This window comes from Choloepus didactylus, chromosome 1 (genome assembly GCF_015220235.1).
Source record: "Choloepus didactylus isolate mChoDid1 chromosome 1, mChoDid1.pri, whole genome shotgun sequence".
Taxonomy (NCBI): Eukaryota; Metazoa; Chordata; class Mammalia; order Pilosa; family Megalonychidae; genus Choloepus; species Choloepus didactylus.
Window position 1 is genome coordinate 26,579,034 of NC_051307.1, and position 23,255 is coordinate 26,602,288.

A 23,255-nucleotide genomic window follows, 5' to 3' on the forward strand; every position below is an offset into this window, starting at 1 on the left:
GTGGAGCATCATGGGAACACAGGCTCAGTTACAAGAGAGACTTTCAGGAAACAATCATTTTATTGCTTGCACAGAACAAAGGGTCCAAATTAGCAGGGGAAGAGATCCATCCTTGCTGGTCTCCTGGGGAGGCCAGCTGCTCTAGCCAGGGTCATAGATGGTAGCTCTGCATGCCCCACTTTGAGTAGGAGAGAAGAGACAAAACTGTACTGCCCAAAGGTGGGATATTTATACAATTCAAGGGTAGGGGCCTTGCCACTGAGAGTCCTCATCCTGATAGGTAGATGCAACTGCTTGTTTCTGGTTTCCAGGTTTAAGGTATACTCAGTTCACTCCCTTAGCCCTAGTATCTCCCCCCACCTGCAGAATGGGAACATATTGGAACACCTGAACACTATAGAAAAGGAGGGGTTGGGGTAGGTGAGGGCTCGAGGTGGCCTCTAGGTGTATCTGTGTCATCCCCAGCAATGACTTTTAAGAGCATCATCATTACATTGATAGTGCTTGTTAGGCACAGCATTAATCTTGATTAAGCGTCCTTTCTGTAACTAAATAGTATTCTGAGGCACCACCTTTGTTCATTCTGAAGTCCTAACCAAAAGATTTTGCAGTTATCTCCCATAATTCATCTTTAGACCAAGCTTTCTTAGCAATAGCATGGATTTGATGTTTGCTTAAAAATAATTTCTTAATTTGATTATCTTTCCTAAAGAGAGGATGAGAGTTTTTGAAGACTTTTCAAAAATTTCAATTTTAAGTTCTTGCTCCTTTTTTGTTTAACAGCTCTTCTCTAAATTTGTTTCTCTCCTGCTATGGTGCTTGACTCTCCTATGTAATATACCTTCCAATTGTTTTTTCCGTCTCATGTTTGTACATCTCTAGTGATAAGGGTCTTAGTCCCAAACTAACAGTTATAACCACAGTCTAGAATATTTCCATGTGAGAGAATGAATGGTCATGATATCCATTTTTCCAATGGTTGTTTCACTGTTTTACTTTCCTAGTAAATGCCTTTCCATTCTTCATTGATGGGGGCTTACCTCAGATTTTTAAAAGCCAACCATGAGAATGTTTCAAACTTTCTTTTCAATACTGTTCTTAAACATAGTCCTTGGTTCAACTAGTTTTTGGAATCTGTAATCAGGTTCTCAGATTACATGATTGGTCCAGAAAATAATTAAAGTTTGATTATAATTGCTTTAATAATAGCAGTTCTTACATATATAATAAGACATGCAATATTCCATTTAAGTAAAAAGAAATGGCACAGCCCAAATCAATGGTATTTTCCAAGGTCCAACTTAAAAGGTGACATTTTTGAAAGTCAGTAATATAATATTTAGTGTTCCAAAAATATACTCTAAGATGGACGTCACAAAACCATCAACATCTCATCATGTCAGAACCCCTTTAGCATTATGTTTGAGGCTGTGGTTGTCATTTTTCTCTCCAAATTAAGAGATTTTACCATTACCAACCACATTAGTGGTTTAGAAAGTAAAGATTTATTAAAATTTAGGTGTATTGCCCACCAATAGCAACTTGTAATCTGATGAATAAGCTATACCTTTCTAAAAAATATAAGTGAATGAATAGATATATAAATATCACAGGAAACACTATCAACAAAAGGAATGTATCCAGAAAAATCCAAAAACAAAACAAAACAAGAAAACAAAAGAAAAAAAACAAGAAGATAAAATCACTACAAGAGTGATCTAAAAGTATTATGTTGCCTGAAATATGAATCTACTCCAGTCTAAAGTAGAAACACCTTGACAATAACAAAAGATGCTCTGAATCATTCGTTATTAGGAAATACCATTTAAACTTAGGATAATAGGCTCAACAGTAGAAATCCCATCATGGTATAGAGTAGGGACTTCCATTTTATTGAATCTGCATTAAGATCTTTGTTTGATAGATAAAAACAGCAACAATAAAAGCAAATAAACAAAGAAAACTTTTCTTTTAAAGATAGTTGTTGAACTATTTATTGATGAAATTTTATGATGTCTGCAAATTGTTTAAACTAATCTCAGGTGAAACAGAGAAGTGAGCAGAGAGAAAGCACCTATACTTCATTTTGATTTAAAAATAATTTTAGGTAATTTTCTACCATTCATTACCTTTATGATTTTGGTTGAGTTAACTTTAGCTAAGTCTCAGTTTCCTCATCTTTTAAATGGAGATGATACTTACTCTCCTTCTGAATCATGAATGAGAAATTCCTAAAAACAGTGGAGGAATTAACGTTAATTACATTGGGTGATTCCCAGGCATGCAATATTTCTTAAAGCACGGGTATGTCTTCATCCCTTTATATAAATGTGTGAACATGAATGAACATTTGATGTTGTCTAGTTATCCAATAGTTATCCAATTATTATATTTTGGTCATTGATAATTTAATGCATGTTTCTCTTACTTTTCATCAGGATCTTTATGGTTCAGTATAAGGAGAATAGGTTTGTTTTTAGCTAACAACTTAAAATGATGGAATTATAATGTTCAATATTACTTTCAAACTCTTTGACCCTCAACTTCTAAAACTTTTGAATAAAAAAATTTAGGTATTTTTTTTTCCCTGTTGGAAGCCACAGATACTGACATTTAACTCTACTAAAAGGAGTGGTCTCATGGAGATAACCACTGCATTATCTGAAAAGGAAACACTGTTACAGGAAAATGCTTCTCTAAAAAAAAAATGAGATGATATTGTTAATGCAAGATATTTTTTGAGAATCAGTAGGGAGCACTAAGTTTCCACCAGAATAAAAATACTACCCCAGTAGCAGTCATAAATTATTCTTATTTTAACTTTAGAGTGAAAATATCATAAGCTCTAAGCTATTTTATCTTCTATACATCTGAAAAAAAATCGTTGAAGGGTAGATGCATTTAACTGTTTCCGTTAACTACCCAACACCTCAACATCTGCAGTAAGGTTTACCTCTTATTTGGCATTCAAATACAATGCTATTTCCCTTGCTTAGCCAGAAATAGAGTAATTAGGATTTTTTTCCAGATAATTGATTACCTAATAAATGACCTTCTTCCAGAAGCTCTATTAAAATGAAGAGAAAAGTCAATATATTAAAAGCAGTGGCCAAGGAAGAATGTGCAAGAACAACAGACAAGCTTTGCACTATCAACCCTCCTCCCTCACTCCAAAAATAATGAAATCAGTACCAGATGAGCAGGACCACAATAAAAATATTAATATATCTAAAAGAAAACTGTAACTGTAAATATCAGTTTTGATTGGTTCTTGCACATTCCATTAATCTCAGTTAAATGAAAAATTCTTGTATTCACACAGGATATCAGCAAGTAAGAAAAAAAGCACAACATATATAAACTATGACATGTTGAAAATCATATTGAAGAATTTTCAAAGCTTTCTTCAATTCTGGTGCCTTTAAATGTTTAGAAAGAATGTGAACTCCAACTTGAATATTTTTTAAGTATGTTTTTGTGAATATGTAATTTTTTACAAAGCAAATTGCTAATGGATGATGAATACAATATTTTGGACCTGACCAAATATTTGTTCCAAAATAATTTGTGTTCATAATTACTTAAAAAAATAAAAACATTATTTAAGATACAGGTTTTGGGTATAGTCATACTATCCATTGCTGTGGTAACTTGTGGATTCTTGGAGACCTGGATTTTGTTTATTTATAAATCTAATAAACCAGGCTAAGATCACAGAATTTTAGACCTAGAAGGAACTTTGTTGATTTTCCAAACCAACCACTTTCCTTTAAGAGATGAGATCTATAAGTACAGAAAGGTCACTCAGAAAGCTTAATAAACTGAAGTGGATCATTCACCATGGTAGCAAAACTGTCAGTAAATTCCAGGTCTTCTGATTCCAATTTAGAGGTACCTCTCTCACGCGGTGCTGCTTTTCTGTTGGAAGCATAATTGATCAATCACAGTGTAATAGAATTCTTTAGCAACAATTCAGCAAACAACCTGCACGTTAAGGAAAATAAGTGAGTGCTGATCTGCGGGATACTGATTACGTGCTTCAACCTGGCGGGCCTGGGCCGGGGGACCGGATCCACCCCTGGGGAGGGTAGTGGGTACGGGTGACAGCGCCCTCCACAGCCCCCCGGGCCTGAGAAGGTGAGGCCGGAGGCAGGCCCCAATTCCTCACCCAAAACCAACCGTTGGAGGAAGCTTGCCGGGTAAGACCGCCTCCCTCATCTAACCACTCAACCCCTCCGTTACAATGCAACGTCCCCTACTGCCAGTGCGCATGCACCAATCATTGTGCAACACCCAACAACCAAAGACAACCTCCGCGCCCTCTCAGAACCAATCCAAGCCTTTAACCTCTACAGCTACCCCGCCCTCTAAACCGCCCGTTATAAGCTTGTACTCTCCCCTAATAAACTCTCTTGGTTTCTTCACCCTAAAAAGAAACGTGTCCCGCCTGTTCTTTTCTTGCCGCCCTCCATACTTTGCACGCCTCCGCCGGGGACCTGGCCAAGTCCCCCGCCTCGCCCTCGCCTCCGGGAAAGAGCCCCCGCCGCCGGTACCCTCCGAGCAATCCTGAGAGCCTAGGATTTAGCAACCGGCCGCCACCACCCCCCAGACGAATCAACTACGACCGCAACTGGTGCCCAACGTGGGGCAAGTCCTCTCCACGCAGCGGTCCAGTAAAACCACCCGCTCGCCCGGACGCCTCTCCAGCTCCCCTTCTCCTCGCCTGCAAAGTAAGGGCCGCCTCTCCCTCGCCGCCCCGCGGAGCCGCCTCTCCCTCGCCGCTCCACGTCTGGAGCCGCCTCTCCCACACCGCTCCGCGCCCGGGCCGCTCTTCCTTTCCCGCATTAACCTAGCTTTTGCCCCCGACTACCTTTCATCTTCTCTTCCTATGTCCCCCCATTCCTCCTAACACTCTTCCTCCAGTGGCTCTCCCTCTTCCCCTCCATTACTTTGCTGTGGTCCTCTGTGTCTTTGTTTCTTTGTTTGGCGCGGTGTGCCTCTTTGCGACCGCCCCCCCAAACTGCTCTCGCCACTAGAGGGTCCTGCCTTTTATTCTCACCGTCTCCTTCGGCCTCGCGGCCCCGGTTTACCTCATTTTCTTTACTCAATAATCAACCCCCCTTTTTTCTTTTCTCACTCCGCTATGGGTAATCGTCTATCTGCACGCCAATCAAACCAAGCACCCCAAGTTCGCGCTCTGGCTGGTCTCCTAGACACACATCGCTGTAAGGTGTCTATCCAGCAGCTGCAAGTATACTGGGACCTCCTGCTGCCCCTTAACCCATGGCTCACCACTTGCCACCTTTGGGACCCCGTCACTTATGATCGCCTTGTTGATCGGGTCACCAACGCCATGGAACATGAGAACAAGCGCTTCCCTCCCGGCTTGCTCCCCACCTTAATAACCGTCCGCTCCTGCCTTCAAGGCTCCCTCCCCCCTGATCGAGGCCCCATTAAATCCAAGGAGGCCCTATCAACCCAGTCAACAGATTCAGACAGCGATACTAATGTAGACCACGATTCGGACACAGAATCCTTAGTCGAGCAAATTAACAACGCGCTCGAAGTCGCCCCCCGTAAACCAAGCAATACTAAGCCTCTCCAAAATGGCGAACTTCCTCCTTCTTCTTCCACTAAGGGGAGGAAGTGCTCTAGTGATGACGTCAGCCCTAAGCCGGGCTGGAAACCGTATGCGCTTTACCCCGCCCTTTCACAGGGAGGAGTTAGTCCGCCATCTTATGCCTTAGCCACTCCCACCGCGCCGCCGTCTCGCGACGCTTGGGGCCTCCCACTTCCGCCTCCCCCTTCGGCGAGCTCCCCCTCGGAGCCGCTACCGGCAGCTGCTGCCGCTCCTCCCACCCTGCCGACTAACAACCCCTGGCTGCCTTCTACACCTCAAGGCAACCCTTGGGGCAACGCTCCCCCTACCCCCACTCCCGCGCCAAGCCCTCTGCAAGCGCGTCCTCCTTTCTCTCGTGCTTTTCGCTGCTTTCCTCTTAACCTTACCCCCACACCGCAGAAACCGTACGACTGGTATCCCATTGACTCAAATACTATCAAGCAGCTTTGCAGGGCCATCAAGGAAGATGGGTTAGGTAGCCAATACGCTTCCCAAATACTGCAGGATCTCGCCATGGACTTTTGCCTCCCCCAAGACTGGGCCTCGCTTGCCCGTTCCATTCTTAACCCCGGCCAGTTTATTGATTGGCGTGCTCACTTCCAGGCGGAAGCAGCTAAGCAAAGCGAGCAAGACGCAGCCACTGGAGTCTATCATCACCCCGAAGTCTACTTAGGCACGGGAGCGTTTATAAATGCATCTGCTTATATTAATGTACCTGCCACCTTTTGGCCTATCCTTCGGGTAATCGCCTTGCGAGCATTTGCCAACTGTTCCGCCTGTCGGCCTACCAAATTCACCAAGCTCCTCCAAGAGCCAAATGAGCCTTCTGCCACCTTTGTCTCCAGGGTTGAAGAAACCTGCGCCAGGAAAGTTAGTGATCCCCAGGCCCAACTGGCTCTCACTCGAGAACTCATTCTCGAGGGAGCCAATCCCCCTTGTAAGCAAGCTATTCTCCCCTTGCGAGAAAAAAGTCTAAATGACTGGGTACTCGCCTGTAGCGCCTTTGAACCAGCTGCCGCGTCCCTAGCCCAGGCTGTCTCTGGCGCTGTCACTGCCGCCTTAGCCGCCACCACAGGTTGCTTTAAGTGCGGGCAGAGTGGCCATTTTGCCTGGGAGTGCCCCAATGCGGAGGTCAACCGCCCGCCTTTCAGGCAACGCAATGGGCGCTCCCCTCCCACTCCCTGCCCACGCTGCCAGCGTGGCTATCACTGGGCGCGCGATTGCAAGAGCAGCCCCAGAGATATTAGCAAGGATAGCTTAAAAAACCTCTGCTATCCCTGGTGCCCTGACGGCAGTCAGCGCCAGGGCACTGAGCAAGCTTTAAACTCCAAGCGGGGCAAACCTCAGCCCCGCCCCTAAGAGGCAGCGTGCCGGCCGGTTCTAATAAAACTAATCACTTCACCGGCAGTAAAACGCTTCTCTGGACAGTCCCTATCACTCCAGAAAAGCCTACTCGTAAATTAAGAATAGGGGGGCAATGGTACACAGGCACGCTCGATTCAGGGGCAGAAGTCTCTTGCATGCCCGCTCAGTATGCCACCATGTGCATGGTTCTCGATGGTCCCTCGGTAGTGGGAGCCACTGGTACCTCCACCTCTCTTCAGGCCATAGGGCCCATTAAGTGGGAGGATGAAGAGGGCCACTCAGGCACCTTCCACCCGTTATTTCTACACACCATAGACCAAATTTTATGGGGCTGTGACATCCTCGCCGCCTCTGGGGCAGTGCTTACCACGCAGCCCCCCCCAATAATGTGCGCCACTGCTCGTTTAACACCTCCAGCGCCCGTTCCTCTGCAGTGGGATACTGAGGAACCTATATGGGTGGAGCAGTGGCCCCTTCCCACGCATAAATTAGTAGCACTCCAAGCCCTTGTCCAAGAACAATTGGACACTGGCCACATAGAGCCTTCTACTAGTCCCTATAATTCACCAATGTTTGTTACAGGGAATTCTCTTCATGGGAGTCCCTTGGGACATAAAAACGGACAATGGGCCTGCCTATCGCAGTGCCTCCTTTGCGGCCTTTCTTCAGTTATATAACATCACCCATCATTTCGGCATCCCCTATAATCCACAGGGGCAAGCCATTGTGGAAGCAGTCCATCGCCGCTTAAAAACACAAATTGAAAAAGAAAGGGCAATGCTCCCCCAGGCAACTCCAGGGGACCTTATCATAGCAGCCCTTATTCACCTTAATCTACTCACATTCAATAAAGAAGGACTTTCGCCCCTACATAAACATTGGGGGCCCTCGTATAGGCCCACCCAGGCCCCGATGGTTTACTGGAAGGACCCAGAAAATAATGCCTGGAAGGGTCCCTCCCCACTCCTCGCCCAGGGGCGCGGGTTTGCTTGTGTTTTCCCAGATGATGCAGCACAACCAATCTGGATCCCGGGAAAAGGAATCCGACCCGCCACCAGCAGCCAAACGGCTGACAAGACGAGAACGCCGCCGTCTCCGCAGCCTAACGCACCAGATGACAACAGTACACCTGAGCCTGGACCCCAGTCCGAGTGAAACCCCGGAGAAACAAAAAATCAGAGAAATTATACGCCTCTATAGACAGGCAAAAGCCAGCCCCCTACACCTCCACAACCCTCACCCCAGCATAGCTTCCCTTCTAATAATCATGTTAACTCTCGCCTCTTCCACCCAGGCCAACCCCCACCAGCCTTGGAAATGGATCTTAACACAATGGGAAGATCCCAAAATTGTGCAAACCAATACCACCGCAGGGCGACCCTCTTTTCTCGTCAACGCCTCTAATCTATTTCCCAACCCTCCCGTTGGCAGTACTGAACACCAATATTATATGTGCCCAGCCTCCAACCCTGGAAAATCGTATTGCAATGCCCCCAGTCAATATTATTGTGCCTATTGGGGCTGCGAGACACTAGCTACTGGTTGGAAGCCGTCTAGCGTTGATCACTATCTTACCCTACACTGGGCCCCCTGGAACTGCAAACCCCGTGATGAGCCCGTTTATTTCAGCACGGACGACAGTTCCCACCTTCCACCCACAGGTACCTGCACTCACCTTAATCTTACCGTGCAACTCCCCACTGATCCTTCCTGGTTAACCGGTCGAACTTGGGGCTTCAGAATCTATAAGGACGGAACCGACCCAGGATCACTTATTCTCATAAAAAAAGAGGCTGCAAACCAACCAGGCCAAAATACTGCATTAAGAACACCCTCTGGCATTGGTCCCAATAAAGTCATTAACCCCCTTTTTCCACAGGCCTCCAGCCGTACCTCAGCTCCAACCAGCCGCACCTCAGCTGCCAACAGCGCATCGCCAACCCCACCACCCCAACCTTTTCTGCCCCCCTCTCGTTACTCCTCTCCCCTCCTCAGCCTTATCCAAGCAGCCTTCACCTCAGTGAATTCCTCCAACCCCAATCTTACCTCCTCTTGTTGGCTTTGCCTCTCCACTTCCTCCCCCCTGTATGAGCCAGTTGCCTCCAACCTCTCCTTTTCAGAAAACACAGAGGACAGCCCCTCGGAATGCAATTGGAATACCTCTGCCGTCCCCCTAACCTTTCATTCAGTCTCCTTTACAGGAAAGTGCATCCGCCCTCGCTCAAGTAACTCTCCCAACCTCACAGCTTGTGCCGACTACTCATCTCCCAGCAGCTCTGCAAAATTTCTCATTCCTCATAACTCCTCCCAATGGCTCTGCTCCTCTACAGGGCTTACCCCCTGCCTTAACGTGCAAACCCTCAATACAACTAATGAAACTTGCCTCCTAATTGTCCTTATCCCTAGGGTCCTATACCACAGCGAGGAAGACTTCTTCCTCCGCCTGGAAAGAACTGCAGTTCCTGCCACTCTGCAAAAGCGAGAACCCATCACCGTCCTCACGATTGCCTCCCTCCTAGGTCTTGCAGGCGCTGGCACTGGAATCGCTGCATTAGCCAGTCAAGGCTCCGCCCTAACTCACCTCCGGGCGGCTGTTGACGAGGACATTCGTCACCTACAAGACGCTATTTCCCATCTTAAAAATTCTGTCAATTCCCTCTCTGAGGTAGTGCTCCAAAACCGCCGAGGTCTCGACCTTCTCCTCCTCAAAGAAGGAGGCCTCTGCGCCGCCCTAGAAGAGTGCTGTGTATATGCCAATTCCACAGGTCTCGCCGAGGACAGCCTAAAAAAGGTCCGAGAGGGACTGGAACAACGCAAAAGAGACCGTGAAGCCACCAGCTATTGGTCCCACATCTTTACCCCCCTCCTCCCTTACCTCCTCCCTCTCCTCGGCCCCCTACTAATGATTATTCTAGCTCTCACCTTAGGACCCTGCATTATCCGCAGAATTGTCCAGCTTGTAAGGAAACAAATGGATACTATTTTTTCCTCGTTCGTGCAAGTCCAGTACCAGCGACTCGCCACCTCTGACGCTCCCTACTCCGAGATGACAACCAACCCTCCGCGACCTCACCGCCACCGGTCAACCCGCCGACCGCGAGGCCCTTCTCGATCGCCTGAACATCGCACCAACCTTGAGCTCCAGCTTCTCTGAACCTCCGACTTTAAACCCCCCACCCTCGTCCATCCCGCAAGCAGCAAGGCCCCTGTCGAGCGCCCGGGCGCCACACCAACGCCGAGCTCCAGCCTCGCTGAGCCACCGTCAACCCCTTTTCCCCTCCCTGGCCTCCCCCTTCCCTCATCCCTTAGCGGACCTCTCCGGTAAGCTTCTTCCTTTAATTAGAAAAGAAGGGGGAATTGCGGGATACTGATTACGTGCTTCAACCTGGCGGGCCTGGGCCGGGGGACCGGATCCACCCCTGGGGAGGGTAGTGGGTACGGGTGACAGCGCCCTCCACAGCCCCCCGGGCCTGAGAAGGTGAGGCCGGAGGCAGGCCCCAATTCCTCACCCAAAACCAACCGTTGGAGGAAGCTTGCCGGGTAAGACCGCCTCCCTTGTCTAACCACTCAACCCCTCCGTTACAATGCAACGTCCCCTACTGCCAGTGCGCATGCACCAATCATTGTGCAACACCCAACAACCAAAGACAACCTCCGCGCCCTCTCAGAACCAATCCAAGCCTTTAACCTCTACAGCTACCCCGCCCTCTAAACCGCCCGTTATAAGCTTGTACTCTCCCCTAATAAACTCTCTTGGTTTCTTCACCCTAAAAAGAAACGTGTCCCGCCTGTTCTTTTCTTGCCGCCCTCCATACTTTGCACGCCTCCGCCGGGGACCTGGCCAAGTCCCCCGCCTCGCCCTCGCCTCCGGGAAAGAGCCCCCGCCGCCGGTACCCTCCGAGCAATCCTGAGAGCCTAGGATTTAGAAACCGGCCGCCACCCCCCCCCCAGACGAATCAACTACGACCGCACTGATCCTATCTGCTTTGGGGTAAGTGGCAGTGTGTAGAGATGGAGGATACCCTAGAGCCATAACAGAAAAATGGATTTCTCAGACCATTAAGAAATGACCTAAAGTAATGAGGATGTCACTTATTGGATTATTTTACTGGGTTTTCCCTGGGAATATAATTGAAGTTCTGTTCCAGGAAAGGCGTATCAAAAATGAGGTAAGATATCCAACAAGGGACAACTTCTTCGAAATAAGACTAGCATTGCTAGCAGTTGTGACACTTGAAAATGGCACAAAGATGAAAATGTCAGTTCTACGCTTAAAGTATATCACTTCTCCACTCGTAACACAGTTTTGAGTTGTGTGCTTTGTTGGCATTTGGCTGACTGTGCTGGTTCAGTCCATTTTCTCCCTCCTTCTCTTCAATATAATTAAATCAATTTTATTATGCTGAGTCTGTGATGATTCAGTGTGGCTGTTAGCTGCTAGTGGAAATAGTTTGTTCACTACGTTTCATGCTGGTTCTCTTTCCATTAACAAAAGTGGAATTTTCAGGCTCCATTACAAGGTTAAACTCCTGATAGAATTAAAGATTGTTGATCCTTTCTTACCCATTTCAAAGCTATTTCCCTCCAGGGAACAGCCACCCTGAAAACTAGAATCTCAAACTGCAGTTCTCCAGGGATGCATTTTCTCTGCCCACTGGGAAAGAGCTTGATATTTGTGAGGCCACAAACCAGAGAATCTGTAAATTCTGACATAGGGCAACCCCCCACTCTCACCCCTCATAAGTGCATCTTAAAGTGCATGTGCACATTCCTAAGCATGATAGCTGTCTCTACTAGAACCACTCCTGTGACATATCAGTAATTTCAAAGAGACATGCTCATGATCTTGCAAATGCAGACTTGGCTCCATGCCCTCCTGCTTCTTGCTGATAGAACCCTCATAATCCACCAGGCAGCAGGGAGCAGTGCCCTGAATGTCCTGTGGCCAGCCAGTCTGTAAATTCCCTAATTAATTGTTACTATTTTGCTATATGGAGTAGCCTTCCTCATTTGTTGGTCGTAAGTGCCCATTGAGCTTTGCCAGAACCTATTCTGTAGGTTCATGGCCAGACAGCATTGGATCATCAAGCTTGCCACAGGTGTTGATTAATATAAAACTGAATTATTGTAAATGAATGAAAAGATTTTAAATGAGTACATATAATAACCTCAAAATAGTTATGAGATAACACTACACTACATTACCTATAACCTGAGGTACACAATTGTTTAATGAGAGTTTTTTGAAATGGATGAAAACTTCCAATGATTTTTTTTCCTTTTATCTTTTGGCTTTGAAGATACACTGCCAATTTTTAAGAAGCCAAGATATTGGTTTCCTTATCCCTCATAACCAATATATTAAAATAGTTTTAGTTTTATTTTTTCATACATGAATTGAATTTCCAATTAATTTTGACATGGGATATAGTGTAGTATGTGACTAACAGACATGGATACTAATAAAAGCAGTAATTAAGTAAACAAGGAATCAAGCATTGTTTAGGCTTTCTCTCTCCTTCTCAGATTCCCTTCCTTCAACCCTTCCTTCCTTTAATATTTTCTTCCATTCATTCTTTCTTTTGAGACAGGTTTGAGTTTTAATTTCCTGTTTTATGGACAAAAAGCTGTTAAATCTCTTTTTCAATAGAATGTTTTAAAAGGTCATGCTTCAAATTACGTTTGCAGAAATTATATTTATTTACATAGCTTGAGAGAAGAGTTTGATAATCTAAATGGTGAATGTTTATTTTTTAGTCTAATTTTGTCTAATTCTTCTCAACAAATTTGAAGTGTACACCTAAGAATCTCCAGTGGATCAGAGAACTCTATGCAGATGACTGAAAATTTCCTCACTGCCCATGTTCATTTAGGCTCATTGATATCAAAGTGTAAAGTAATACATTAGGAAAAAAGGACCAAACACACTTAGATTACTATCTGGTATGTGTATGATTCCCATTGCATAGAATATTGTGCTAAAACTCACAATTTTCCCATAAGAGAGATTAAAAACTAAATCTCAGCATGGACAAGCAGTTTCACTAAGGATAGCTGAGATTTAAATTCATGTATGTCTGACTTCAAAACCCATTCAATTTCCACCTTCCTCATGTGTTCAATTCAGTGGTGGAAGGAATATTTTGAAATAAATGGAATGATTTTGTTAAATAAAATTTGTCCCTACTTTAAAACACCTATAATCATTACTGTTAAAAAAAAAAAAAAAAAAAAATCCCACCATCCATGGCTAGTCCAAAAAAAGAAAAGAAAAGAAAAAAAAGAAAACTCACTTCAAAGCTAAACATGTAATGATGGCTGTATTTTGACTTTTTTTTTTTTTTTTTTTAATAATGAGGACCCAGCAAACTCTAAACAACACTTCAGTTGTGTGGAATTCTGGAGCTGCAGAACCTCACTACCAAATTTGACAGTTTCTCTAATGTCTTCCTTCTAGTTCAGGGTCTTTAGCTTTGTTCCTTACCTTTGGTATATGGCCCTACTTTCTCTCCAATGTAAGAGAGCAATAGGATATTTAATGTATTAGAGGCATGGAGAAAGAAGCTAAAGAGATTGGAAGAAAGTTGCATTGTAAACATTTTCAGTATTATGAGGAACTAGGTAGCAGGTCAACAGAAACAGAAACCCACATACACAGACATACCCCCCTTGAGGCAGGGTCAGGAAAGAGAGTGTATTAGTTAGGGTTCTCTAGGGAGACAGAATCAATGAGAGATGTAACAAACTGTCAACTCCAAGGAAGATGTCCGATGAACTCCTCGGGAAATGAACCAACAACTTCGACAAATTCCTCAGGAAACAAACAGGCAACTTCGACGAACTCCCCAAGAAATGCTTCACTGGGCAGCTGAAGAAGTGAAGGTTCTCTAACTGCCCCGCTTATAAGCCTTCAACTGATCACCCAGACCAAATCCAGCCAATTGCATTCTCTCATTGTGGAAGGCACGCCCCTTGATGAGTCATCAGTCAGCCACAGTCAATTGACTGATGATCCAACAAACCAGCCCGTTGGTTTATTAACCATCCTCAAATATCCTCACAGCAATCGTCAGGCCAGTGCTCGCTTGACCAGACAGCTGGATCACCTAGCCAAGTTGACACATGAACCCAACCATCACAGAGAGGAATCACACTCTGGAAAAAATGGGAAAGCAGGGGGAAACAGAGAATCCTAGACTGGAAACTGAAGTGAAGCAAAAAAGAAGCATAACTATTCACTGTATGGCATCTCTGGTTCTGAGGGCTAAGATGACTGAATTAAATGTCACTTAAGAGTTATCACTGCATATTATTATCAGGAAAAATGGTGACCAATGTCTCTTCCTTTAAAAAAATGTATTTTGCTCATTGCATGTCATTGGAATTTTGAGATTCTGGCCTCTACAGGACCAAGCCTTCTGTTGTTTAAAATGGATGAATAAAGAAAATCATTTTGCTTCAGTTTATTAGTTTAATGTGTTTACTATCTTTTTAGCTGAAATGAGCAGTGAAATTTGAGTTCTAAAATCATGCACCTCTGTTTCAGAGAGAAAGCTAATTTTCAAGTTCAGATGTGTATTATGTGGTGAATGTATCTGCCATGTACACATTTTATCAATCATTGTGTTCCTTCTGTTTTGATTTGCTATGAGCACCATATAAAATGTGATTAATGTTTTGCTTGTTCTAAGTGAAAATTAATTATTGCAATGATAATGGTTTTACCAAAGCCACACATATGCTACTACAATATTCAATTAACAAATGCAATCACTAGTTTTAAATTTAAAAAAAAATAAAAATATTGGTTAGAATTAAATTAGCAAATGGTTTTACTTATTCTCTTAAAATTAATTTATATTTTGAATGAAAAATTACTTAAATCTATTATGAAGATAAAAACTAGCTGGTGAACTTAAATCCCAAAGCCAACTAGAATGTGTGAAATGAATATTGAATATAATGAAATAAATTCAATTTATCCTGCCTTTACTTTGTGTTGGCATTTTGTTTGGTTATACTGTGAAAGAAAGACTTGACCTTTTCTTTTTCCTTTTACAAAATAATTGCATACTATATGGCAGCCACCACAACAGTAACTGTTTTGAGCAAAACCACCAATGGATAATGAAATTAATGAGGAAAATTAGGATGTTTACATCATCTCAAAGTATTTCCTCTTAAGGTACTTAGTAATGATAAAGGGAGAATGTGAACTGTAAAGTGTAGAAACATAGTTAATAGTTAATCAAAGTTAATATCAACAGAAAGGGACAAATCACCATTATGTGATTCCTGATATAATGCACTGAGAACACACTATCATTTCTGGGGTTTCCTTGGCGAGAATGCGTAGCCCAGATCTAAATATGAAAAAACATCATACAAACCCATGTCTATAAAGAAACTGGTCCAAATCTTAAAGGCATTAGTATCATAAAGGGAAAAACAAGATTGAGAAAATGTTTCACTTTTAAGAGATATGGCAATTAAATGTAAAATGTGATGTTGGATCCTGAACAGAAAAGGATATTGGTTTGTAATTTCCAAATTGTGATAATCACATTTGGCTATATAAGAGACTATCCTTAGTTTTAGAAAATACATAATGAAATATTTAGAGACAAATGAGTATCATATTTACAACCTAGTCTCAATTATTTCAGGCAAAAGTATATATAGAGAGAGAAGAAGAAAGAGAATCATGTTAGCCCTTGGCATTATTTCAATATTTTTCAAATATTATTTCAACATAAATAAGTTTTAAAAATAGAATAATACATTAAAATTGGATAGAAATTTGAGATAATGTCAAAGAGATGAGAATGGGGACTACAGATTTAATAATACAAATTTTAAATAATATAAATGCAACACCAGAATATAAGATATTCTTCAAGAACAGCATTATTTTTCAAATATGGAATGCTTCATGAATTTGTATGTCATCCTTCTGCAGGAGCCATGCTAATCTTCTCTGTAGCATTCCAATTTTAGTATATGTGCTACTGAAGCAAGCACCAAGCACAGCATTTTAGATAAGCAATTGTATCCAGATCTCTATAGTTTCTTCTTACATTGTCCAGAGCACTTATATATAACACAGAGGATTTTATTGTAAAGGCTAACACTCAATTTTTTATGTGATTGGATGTAAATATATTATAATCAGTGGCTTGAAAATGTTATGCAAAATAGTAAAACCAGGCAATTTAAAAATAAGCTTCGGATTAATAATAGGAAAAATACTCTTTGTCTTTTAATTAAGAGAAGATAATCATCAAAAATATAATAAAAAATGAAAAATTTTACATCATCAGTGCATTTAACCTTGGGTGGTCACTCTGATGAGTATTAGCACAACTATAAGAAAAGAATTGTTAAAGCACTACATCAGACCATCCTTAGAGACAGAAATGTAATATTTTAAACATAAACAACAACCGTGTTAACTCACATATATAGAGCCTTTAATTTCTAAGATTTCATAAGCATTGATCACACAAAATTCTCAAAACAATCAATACTAGGATCCTTTAAGAATTATATATATATGTGTTTTTTTATTTCACAAGTGGATGTATAATTATTCACTATTGTAATTTGCATTTGTATTATTTTAAATTATACCCGGCACATATTATTGGAAGTCCAGATTAAATTGGTTTAAAATAATATGGAATATGTTAGTGAAAATGGCAGAGTAAGGACACGCAAAAATCACCTTCCTAAAGGCAATGAGAACACTGGCAAGATTGTCAAATCATCTTTTTTCAGATGTCTGGAAATTATACAAAGGCTTTCAGCAAGTCAGGGAGTGTTTATTTAAGTAAAAGCCTGGACAGACAGCTTTTTGGTGTTTTAACTTGCTCATTCTCATTTCTGCCTTGCCAGCTATGCTATAGCCTTGAAACCCAACAGCTAGCAATCACAGTGAAAACCAGCAGCCTGGAAGCCATTGGGAGGGGCAGAATGGGTTAGGTCTCCTTCAAAGCAACTTTTCCATAGTATTCTCATGATTTGACCTGTCTAGTGATTACCTGTAAGTCCCCATCAAGAAGACTGTCTTTATTTGACCTGATTCACAGCTTGCCAAATATGAACAACCATTCCCAGGAGATATTTATCAGAAACATACATAGGCAATCCTCTAACATTATAGCTAACTGAAGTTGTGTATAACAGTTGGGTGAACAATTGGTTAAACACAAAGTCTTAAAAGACAAAGATGGAGAATAACATGTCTGTAGGGGGTTGAAAAAGGACTTATATATTCTTGGAATCTAGAAGGCTACACACATGTATGGGGTTGTGCATTTGCCTGGGAAAAGTCCTCAGTAGGCCCTCAGCTCTTGCCTTTTGCTAAACTTGAGGCTCTAAACAAGGAGTAAGTGAAGGCTAAGGTAAAATTTTAAACTGCCTGACTCAGTATTGAAGGCATGCCCAAACATGCATAAACAGCCTGTCAGATTCCAGGTAATGAAAGAAATCTCTGTCCAATTATTAGGTGACCACTAAATTACTTTAGCAGATACTTCAGTGGTGGCAGAAAATAGAAGATGTAGACATTATAGAATTAGTTCTGAAAAGTCAGTGAACAAAATAACAAAAACAAACAAACAAAAAAGAAACAACAGCAAACTACAGGAAAAGTAGAATCAAATATTTAGAAATAAATTTAACCAAGGATTGTTAAAGAATTGTTGGCTAAAAGCTATGAAACATCGCTAGAAGGACTCAAAGAAGAACTAAACAAATGGAAGGACATTAGGTGTTCATGGATTGGAAGACTAAATATCATTTAGATGTCAATTCTACTCAAACTGATTTACAGATTCAAAGCAATCCCAATTAAAATTTCACAGCCTCCTTTGTGTAAATGGAAAAGCCAGTTATCAAATTTATATGGAAGAGTAAGGAGTCCAAAATAGCCAAAAACATCTTGAAAAAGAAGAATGAAGTTTGAGGACTCACACTTCCTGACTTTAAAGCATATTACAAAGGTACAGTGGTCAAAACAGCATGGTCCTGAAACAAGGATAGATAGACCAATGGCACTGTAGAGAGTCCATGAATAGACCCTCACATCTATGACCAACTGATTTCTGACAAGTCTGCAAAATCCACTCAACTGGGAGAGAATAGTCTCTTCAAAAAAATGGTGCTGAAAGAACAGTTTATCTATATGCAAAAAGAATAAAGGAAAATCTAACCCACACCATATACAAAAATTAATTCAAAGTGAATCAAAGACATAATTATAAGAACCAGCACTATGAAACTGCTAGAAGAAGACTTAGGAAAGCATCTTCAGGGCTTTGTGTTAAGTAGTGGTTTCTTAGACTTTATACCCATAGCACAAGCAACAAGATAAAAAATAGATAAATAGGGCCTCATCAAAATTAGGAACTTTTGTGCAAAGAAATTTATCATGAATGTGAAAAGACAATCTATTCAATAGGAGAAAATATGTGGAAAGAACATATATGAAAAGAGTTGCATATCCATTATATATAAAGAAATCCTACAATTCAACAATAAAAAGACAATATATGTTTTAAATGGGTAACACACTTGATTAGACATTTCTCCAAAAAGGATATTCAAATGGCCAAAAAAAGAAGCACTTGAAAACATGCTCAACATCATTAAATATTAGGGAATTGCAAATCAAAACTATAATAGATAAAATTTCACAACCACTAGAATGACTACTATTAAAAAAAAAAAAAAAAAGAAAGAACTGCAAGTGTTAGAGAGGATGTGGAGAAATAGTAATACTCACTCATTGTTGGTGTGAATGTAAGTGGTACAGCCACTGTGGAAGACATTTCAGTGGTTCCTCAGGAAGCTAAATAAGTATAGAATTACTATATGCTCCAGCAATCCCACTACTAAGTATACACCCAGAACTGAAAGTAGGGACTCAAATAGATACTCGCACATTGATGTTCACTGCAGCATTATTCACAAAATGCCAAAATATGGAAGCAATCTAGGTGTCCATCAACCAATGAATAGATAGATAAAATGTGGTATATACATATGAAGGAATATTATACAGCTGTACAAAGTAATGAAGTCCTGATGAATGCAGCAACATGGATGAACATTGAGGCCATTATGTTCAGTGAAATAAGCCAGACACAAAAGGACAAATATTGCATTATTCCACTTTTATGAACTAATTATTATAAGCTAATTTACAGTATTAGAATCTAGACTATAGATTACCAAGAGATTGATTGGGGCTAGAAAATGGGGAGTTGAGACTTATCTTGAAAAAAAATTCTATTTAGACTGAGGGTAAAGGTTTAGAAATGGACAGTGGTGATGGTAGCACATTATTGTGAATATAATCAGCAGCACTGAAATACATAGGTTAAGTATGGATGTGGTTAAAAAGGAAACTTTAGGTTGTATATACTACTAGAATAAAAATGAGAAGATAAACTATAGGACAGTACAATACAGTGATTCCTATTGTAGATGATGGACTAAACTTAATAGTACAAATATAAGAAATTTATTTCATGAATTATAACAACTGCAATACTAATACAAGGTAGTAATAATAGGGTGATATATGAGACAAAATACACCTAATGTAAATAATGGATGCTAGAATCATTTTAATCTATTATAACTAAGGCAACTACTGTTAAAAAAATAGTACAATTATTTTAAAAAGTGCTGTCATCAATTGTAGCAAATGTTCCACTCCAATGCAAGCTGTTGGTGGTGAAATGGTGTACAAGAATCCTTTATTTTATGCCTTATTGTTTTGCAAACATCAACTTCTCTAATTTAAAAAAATGCATATTTTTGCAACTCTTTTTTCTTTTGTCTGATTTTAAAGACAACTGTATAAACCTATAATGAGACACCTGTGTTGATGGGCATGCAATCTACAATCAGGTAATTTGTATAGCAATAACAACAAAAAGGAGGGAAGAGGGAATGGACCTATATAGGAGCAAAGATTTTGTAAAATATTTAAGTTAATTTTATACTACTACAAACCAAATATTTTTATAAAGTAAGATGTTAATAATAATTCCCAGCACAACTACATAGAAAATAACTAAAAATCATATAGCAAAAGTAGCAGAAAATTTAAAATGGTACACAAGAGAATATCTAACAGAAAAGAAAAAAGGATTAATGAACTAATAGAGGGGAAAAGAGGAGATGTGAAATATAGAAAACAAGTAACAAGGAAAAAACTTGTAAAAAAAATAACATAATGTCAGGCATTATTTCTACCTCAATAATTATATTAAATGTAAATGGATGAAAAGCTTCAACCATAATGCAGAGATTGGTATAATGGATTAAAGAATATGACATAAATATATGATATCTACAAGAGATACACCTTATATTCAGAGACACAAATAGGTTAAAAGTAAAAGATGGGAAATATAGGCTATGGAAATTATAACAAAAAGTGAGCTGGAATGTTATATTAACATCAGACAAATAGACTTTAAGACAAAAATTGTTACCAGAGACAAATAATGACATTGTATAATGATTGAACGGTCAATCTATCAATAAAATATACAATTATAAACAGATATGCACCTAACAACAGAGCACCAATTAGGTAGAGCAAGAATTGACAAAATCTATGGGAAAAATTGGCAATTCAGGATGTAGTGTTGGATACTTCAAACATCCCTCTTTTAGTAGGTTGGCTGGAGGACATGGAGAACCTTGGCTGCTGCTTTTTCAATATTTCTGATCAGCACGCATCTCCCTGGGTAGTCTCTGGGTGTCATAGCTTCTATAGCAAATGTTACTCCCAGGCCTTCTGTTTAGGAGCCAAAGTCATTCAACTGAACAGTAAATAGTGTTCAAGTTTTGTTACTTAAGGGAGCAGCTCTTAGGAACATGGGCAGAGTCCAAGAAGCAATAATCCACTTCTGGGAGGCCATGCAGCTTGCACCTTGTAGCTTAGATTGTTATGAAGTTCTCATTGAATGTTACTTAGCCTCCAACAGTATTTGTGAAGCAATGGTGATGGCTAACAATGTTTACAAAACTCTAGGAGAAAATGCAAACTCTTACCCTTTTAGCAACTGTTTGTTTTGAAGACCCAGTCACACAGGAGAAAGCCAAGACTTTATTAGATAAAGCCCTGACCTAAAGGTCAAATTACATTAAAGCTGTGGTGAAAAAAGCAGAACTACTTAGCAAGGAACAGAAATATGAAGATCAAATTGCTTTGCTGGGGAACCCACTAGCTAATCTGAGTGACTCTGTCTTACATTGGGTCCTAGGAGATTTCCTTGTTGCTGTCAATGAGTATCAGGAAGCAATGGACCAGTATAGTATAGCACTAAGTTTGGACCCCAATGACCAGAAGTATCTACAGGGGATGCAGAAGATGGAGAAGGAGGAGAGTCCCATGGATGCCACTCAGGAGGAGGATGTGGATGACATGGAAGGGAGTGGAAAAGAAGGGCACCTGGAGAGCAGTGACTGTGAGGCAGCCCAGTGGGCTGACCAGGAGCAGTGGTTCAGCATGCAGTGAGGCCAGCCATGCTCTGAGCTCTTCCTGGTGGAGTGAAGCTCTGGGAGGACACAATTGCAGCAAGGGTCTCTGCTCCTCATCCCATATTTCTAGAAATGACTTCCCATTTTCAAACCAAGACTGATCAACCTTCCATACATCTCCATCTTCCCCCAACCTGCCAGGGAGGATAGCAGGCGCACCCTGTGAGGCTCACAAACATGGTGGGGCTTCTGGGACAGAGAGTTTTTTTAATAACTACTTCTAAATCAGAAAGCTCAAGGAATAGACAAGTGTTTTTTGTTGTTTTTGTTTTCCTTTTTTTTGTCTTGTTTTGTTTTGTTTTGTCTATGATGTTGCAAATGAGTTTAAAGAAGTAACTGTCATCCCAGAGTGAAAGGGTCCTTTCCCCATCTCCCCAGTCAGATGGAAGCATGGGATGGCCCTTACAGAATGGGTTTCCTGTTCTCTGAAGTAATCATCCTGAACTGTCCAAAACTCCCCTAGTAACTTTGCTTCCTTCTGCAATGTTAATAATGCTTTAAACTGACAGTTGCTGTTTTGCAGAACAGTTTTCCTATTTGTCAATCTGGTAACTTGCCAATGAGCCTGGGCCAGATCTGAGTAACAGCTGTCACCCAGAGCATGAACAGAGGTGAACTTGGGGCAATTAACTAATAAAACTGTTTTTTGTACATTAAAAAAAAAAAAAAAAAAAAAATCCCTCTTTTAATAATGTTTATCTTCTGTCAAGGAAGATAAACAATAAAATAGAAGACTTAAAAGACTCTATAAAACAATTTGATCTACTAGACATATACAAAACTCTTAATTCAATAACAGAATAATTCATTCTCCTGAAGTGCACATGGAACCTTATCCAGTATACACAATATGCAGGGCATTACAAAGTCTTGATAATTCAAACAGTATTGAAATCATATGAAGTATGTTCTTTGATTACCAGAGAAGGAATTAGAAACAACCAACAGAAGTAATTTGGGAAATTTACAAATATATATACATATATTAATCAACATATTCCTAAATAATTAATGGGTCAAAAAGGAAATCACAAGTGAAATTATAAAACACTTTGAGATGGATGAAAACAAAAATACAACATATTAAAACTCATGAGAGATGACAAAAGCAGTACTTAGAGAGAAATTCATAGGTGAAAATTCCTGTATTAGAAAGGAAGAATGATAAAATTAATAACCTCACCTTCCCCATTACAAAATTAGGAAAAGAAGGGAAAACTAAATCCAAAGGAAGCAGATGGAAATAATAAATATTGGAGAGGTAGCAAACAAAATATAGATGAAGTACAGATTAGAAAAAAATGGAGAAAAAATGGAAACTATAAAACCAAAGTTGGCTCTTGAAATAGATCAACAAAATTGATTTTAGCAAGACGAACCAAGAAAAATAGAGATAAGTTTCAAATTACTAAAATTAGAAATGACAGTGGGGACATTACTAGTGACATTACATAAACAAAAACAAATAAAAAGGAATACTATGAACAATTGTATGCCAACTACAAAAAAACATAGATAAAATTGACAAATTCCTGAAAAGACACATGCCAACAAAACTGACTCAGGAAGAAATAGAGTATCTGAATAGGCCTAAAAATAATATAGTATTGAATTAGTAATCAAAAACTTCCCATCAAAAAAATAAGTAAATAAAAGCAAAAACATTCAGGCCCATTTTGTAAATTCTACCAGATGTTTATAGAAGAAT

General features: G+C 40.7%; 1 non-coding gene and 1 pseudogene across 1 annotated transcript; one reads left to right on the plus strand and one right to left on the minus strand.

Annotated features, from left to right (window-relative positions):
- Positions 1-8,252: 8,252 nt before the first annotated feature.
- LOC119505641 lies at positions 8,253-21,524 on the plus strand (annotated as a pseudogene).
- On the minus strand, positions 15,900-16,006 carry LOC119510929. Its single transcript, XR_005212071.1, has one exon. It is a non-coding gene; the product is annotated as a U6 spliceosomal RNA (small nuclear RNA).
- Positions 21,525-23,255: the final 1,731 nt, after the last annotated feature.